Consider the following 6,000-nt stretch of genomic DNA (forward strand, 5'->3'; position numbering starts at 1 on the left):
ATTTATGATAAAAACTCTCAATAAAATGGGAATAGAAGGAAAGTACCTCAACATAATAAAGGCCATATATGACAAACCCACAGCTAACATCATACTCAACGGGGAAAGACTGAAAGCCATTCCTCTGAGAACAGGAACGAGGCAGGGCTGCCCACTCTCACCACTCCTGTTCAACATAGTACTGGAGGTTTTGGCCAGAGCAATTAGGCAAGAAAAAGGAATAAAAGGAATCCAAATAGGTAACGAAGAAGTGAAACTCTCACTATTTGCAGATGACATGATTGTATATATAGAAAACCCTAAAGAATCTGTTGGAAAACTGTTAGAAACAATCAACAACTACAGCAAAGTTGCAGGGTACAAAATCAATCTACAAAAATCAGTTGCATTTCTATATGCTAATAATGAACTAACAGAAAGAGAGCTCAAAAAGATAATACCATTTACAATTGCATCAAAAAGAATAAAATACCTAGGAATAAATCTTACCAAGGAGGTGAAGGACCTATACAATGAGAACTACAAGACATTATTGAGGGAAATCTATGATGACAGAAAGAAATGGAAAGATATCCCATGCACGTGGATTGGAAGAATAAACATAGTTAAAATGTCTGTATTACCTAAAGCAATCTACAGATTCAATGCAATACCAATCAGAATCCCAATGACATTCTTCACAGAAATAGAAAAAAGAATACTAAAATTTATATGGGGCAACAAAAGACCCCGAATAGCTAAAGAAATCCTAAAGAAAAAGAACAAAGCAGGAGGCATCACAATTCCTGACTTCAAAACATACCACAAAGCAATAGTAATCAAAACAGCATGGTACTGGTACAAAAACAGACACACAGATCAATGGAACAGAATTGAAAGCACAGAAATAAAACCACACATATACGGACAGCTAATTTTCGACAAAGGTGCTAAGGACATGCAATGGAGAAAGGAAAGTCTCTTCAATAAATGGTGTTGGGAAAACTGGACAGCCACGTGCAAAAGAATGAAAGTGGACCATGTGCTATCGCCATTCACAAAAATTAACTCAAAATGGATCAAAGACCTGAAGGTGAGACCTGAAACTATAAAACTCATAGAAGAAAATATAGGCAACACACTATTTCACATTGGGTTTAAAGGAATCTTTTCGGATGACATGCCTACCCAGACTAGGGAAACTAAAGAAAAAATAAACAAGTGGGACTTTATCAGACTAAAGAGCTTTTATAAGACAAATGAAACCAGAATCAAGATGAACAAACAACCAACCAGCTGGGAGAGAATATTTGCAAAACATACATCTGACAAGGGGTTGATCTCCATAATATATAAAGAACTCACACAGTTGAACAACAAAAAAACAAACAACCCGATCAAAAAATGGGCAGAGGAAATGAACAGACACTTCTCCAAGGAAGATATACAGATGGCCAATAGGCACATGAAAAGATGCTCAACATCACTAATCATCAGGGAAATGCAAATCAAAACAACACTAAGATACCACCTCACGCCCGTTAGAATGGCTATAATCACCAAGACAAAAAACAACAAATGTTGGAGAGGATGTGGAGAAACAGGAACCCTCATACACAGCTGGTGGGAATGCAAATTGGTGCAGCCTCTATGGAAAACGGTATGGAGATTCCTCAAAGAATTAAAAATAGAGATGCCCTATGATCCAGCCATCCCACTACTGGGAATCTATCCAACACACCTGAAATCAACAATCCAAAGAGGCTTATGCACCCCTATGTTCATTGCAGCATTATTCACCATAGCCAAGAAGTGGAAGCAACCTAAGTGTCCCTCGACTGACGATTGGATTAAGAAAATGTGGTATATATATACAATGGAATACTACTCAGCCATAAAAAAAGACAAAATCGTCCCATTTGCAACAACATGGATGGGCCTGGAGCGTATTATGTTAAGTGAAATAAGCCAGAAAGAGAAAGACAAACACTGTATGATCTCACTCATATGCGGAATATAAACCAACACATGGACAGAGAAAACTGGACTGTGGTTACCCGGGAAGTGGGGGTGGGGGGTGGGCACAAGGGGTGAAGGGAGTCATATATGGGGTGATGGACAAACAAAAATGTACAACCCAAAATTTCACAATGTTAGAAACCATTAAAATATCAATAAAAATCAAAAAAAAAATTGTATAACATTACTGAAATTCTGATCTGTCCTGATTATCAGTCATAATTCTGGTTATTATTATTTTAAAGTGTTGTATGTCACAAAATTAACCAAATTTCTTTGTCAGTTGCCATTTTGAGGTCTTGTTGTTTACAGACTCATTTCTTTGCTCTAATGTTTTTGCAAAATATGTTTCAACTTCAGAAAAATTCTTGGAAAGGACTCTGACATTTACACTGAAGTCCAGGCTTCTGATAAACTTTCTGATCATAAAACTAAACTTGGTAAGAAATTACAGAAATCTGATGGAGAGACTGATAACTTCATGAAGCTGCTAACAAAAAGATTGAGATCAAGAATGGATTACACAGGACTGAATAAACTGATAAGGATGCTTATAATTTTTATGATTTTTCATTTGAAGTATTGCTGAATTTTTAATGTTTTGTTTTTTCAGATTTAAGGAAAACTTTTTCTTGTTTCTCCTGAGCTAGCTATGACTTATAACAATTTGGTAAATGATATTTTTGTAAGTAAAATGGAAATATTTATCTTTTTCTCTCTACCTGATCCCTCCAGGATTTGGAAACTCTTAGTAAGTGAGTATTGTTGTTTTCATGGCAATATGGTTATTTGCATAAGTTCAATAAGAATCTGTTCTCCTTATAACAGGACACAATTGGAAACACTTGTTATATTACCAAGGTTGTGACTGGAACATCATATTTGCGATATAACCATATAGCTTTTGAGGAATGAAGATTGGACTTTATGGAATAAAGACACGTGGAAATATTGGCCTGGTACCTTATGTTCCAAGCAGCACTTACCAGGATAAGTAAAGAATGTTACTTGTCTGGCAGGTTCAAGGAACTTTGAAATATTTGGGGGGAACCTTGGAAGAGAGGAATTCACCCAAATCTGTAGGTATTGCAGGCAAAGTCTGATGACAAAATCCTTGGCTTGGCTTTCCTGGCCTCGAGAGGCTTTTGAAGTTCAATGTGAGATTCCTTACAAAAAGTTCCAGCAAAGCAGATTTAAAAGAGCCTATGTGATCAATTGCTATTCTTGCTGTACTTATGTAAATAATTGGTCCAACTCTATTGAAACTAGACTTATTTTGCAAACTAGTTAGTTTTAATTTGGCTATCTTTGATAAAAATGAGGGTGATTTTAGAGAAAAAAAATTATGTTTCAGTAAAAACTATAGTATACATTTGCAGATATTAGATCCTAGTTTTGTTAATTGTCTTTTGAGGTTTTTGTTTTATATCTGTTGACGGGACTAGATCCTGATTTCTTCTAGTCTCCTGAAATATCTGGCTACAGATGTCCAAACTAACATTTTTGATTTTTTCCATCATTTTCATTTGAAATCACTAAAAACTGAACCTGCCCTTTTTCCTGAAGCCTTACAAACTGAAGCTGATGGACTTGATACAAACTTAAGAGATTACTTGATGACATCATCAGAGACATTTTAAACTGCAAAAGATGCTGTGACGCTGACATCTGAAATTCTTCTTCACTGGCTGTCCTCTGAACTCAGAAACTGTTTTACGACTTGCTCCAACCATTAACCTTGTTTTTCTTTTGTTTACATAGAAATACTTCTATTAAATACTTGATTGTTTGCTTCCACAATATAGGCGTAACCTTGAGAGCCCACCTGCATCACCACCTTCCAAAATGAACTTAATTGAACTGATCTATTATCAGGACTAAGAAATGTGTTCAGTGAGATGAAACAATCTACCAACTCAGCTTCTGGACTATGAAACTTCTTTAAGTTTCAAAAGGACTGTGAAACTTTTAGTTTCAAAGGCGGGACTGTGGGAGATCAAGATTTGGCCACCCTGAAATCTATCTCTTTACCTTGGTTGTTTTCTCTAGGGACATTTGACCTCCCCCACTAACTGCCTAAAGAATTTGACATGGTGGCTCCTTCCTAGAACAGATCTATCATGACTGCTATAAAGATAATGTAGGATAGAGGTTACAATAGAAAAGGCACCAACAAGCCCATCTTATCGGGAGTTCTGTCTCTCTGGCCACATTCTTTGGATGGCCTTGCGAGGAGTTGCCAGACAATCATTTACAAGGGAAGTCTCCATTCGTAAAAGTATCTCCCTCTCTGTATTGGGAAGAGAGGGGGATGAGCTCATTTCTAGTGACTTATCAATGTGGAAGGTGAGGCCTTGAGCTACATAATAAACCTTACTCTTGTTTATTGTGCTTTAGTGGTAATCTCCTGTAACTGACTCCCTCCACCCCCAAAATCCTCCTTTGTCATTGGCTGAAAATGGTATTTAAGACGAGAATTTCTGCTATTGTGTTGAGAAACGCAGTGTCCCTGCTTTCTCCCATGTATACATGTTATTAAACTTGGTATTATTTTCTCCTGCTAACCTGTCTTGTTGATTATTTGGCCAGCCAGAAGAACCTTAAGGGAAAGGGCAGAGAGAGATTCTCCCTCTTCCCCCGACATCTCCAAGCGTCTGCCAGGCATTCTGTGGTCAGTGGGAAGCTCTCAAGTTGGCAGCCTGTTCTCTTGTGTCCTTTGCTGGTACTTAATCTTCCATATCTTCAAGGTACAACTAGACAGAGGCTCAAAGCACTTGACATTGGAGAAATGTACTTTACATTCTCTTTCGACTTCTGCACTTTTCCAAAAGACTCTCAGCATTTCCAGTAATTGTGCAGCGGTTTACCCAACACTAAGATTCTCACTATAAAAATTAAAATAAATAAATTTTGAAAAGGAAAAAAGTGATCTTTGCAATTTGTACAGAATCTGTATAATGGGTGCATCCTTATAAATGGAGGAAAAATAACAAATTTAACTATTTTGATTAGTTAACACAGTAAGTAATATACTTTATATATTACTGATTTTGAGATTATTTGTATTTAAAAATACTGCTTCAAATCCCTAAATTATTGTAAGTGGTAGAGTCTGCCATTATATACAACAAGTCAGCCAAAACTCCTCCATTCCTGTATAATCCTATATGTGGGTAGTAATGGTTAGTTCTTATAGATTGTTTGAACACCTGCATATCACGAAATACAAGTGGCCATTAAAAATTAAAATGTTCATCAAATACAAGATTATCTGATTCCCAGAAAAAGAAAACAATATTGTAACATTAAGGCTAAAACTATCAAAAAGGAAGCCAAGATACACTCAAGTAAAGCTTTTGCTGAAAAGTTAATTGGCTCATCTTTGAAACTTTATCATGTTTATTATGTAAGCAAGATACTTTCAGAGCCTAAAATATAGAGAGTGCTTATTGGTAAGTTAACATTGTGATCATTTATTTTGTAAATGTTAATATGAGAGACGTAATTCATTTTCTACTATATTCAGATTTTCAAGTTCTGCTAAATCTAAGGCCACATTACTGGCAAGTTGGGATACTTCTAGACATCTGAAAAATATGAGTCCTACACAGAAGCTTATACATTCTCTATTCATCAGGTTCTAAATTCTAAAACATTCTAAGGTTTTGGATCAAACCAATGGCATTCCGAATTTACAGTAAGGTTGCACGTGCAATACATGATCCTATAGGAAGAGACATCCAGATTTTAAATAAAGGAGATTGTGCACAAAAATAAAATATATTTTCACGTCTGAAACGGGATTACAAGAAAGAAGGGACTCTCAGAATATGTGCTAAGTGGTAAATAAGTTACCAAAGGGTCTCTAAAAGAGAACATATTGTGGAAAAAAGAGCTTAAACGCAGAGAGCTAAAATGGCATCTCTGGAATCCTTACGGTGAAACAGACACTGAACTACTTTTGCCTAAAATTTAAAATGCATCTTATCCTCTAAACAAATA

Source organism: Diceros bicornis, chromosome 19, assembly GCF_020826845.1.
Source record: "Diceros bicornis minor isolate mBicDic1 chromosome 19, mDicBic1.mat.cur, whole genome shotgun sequence".
Lineage (NCBI taxonomy): Eukaryota > Metazoa > Chordata > Mammalia > Perissodactyla > Rhinocerotidae > Diceros > Diceros bicornis.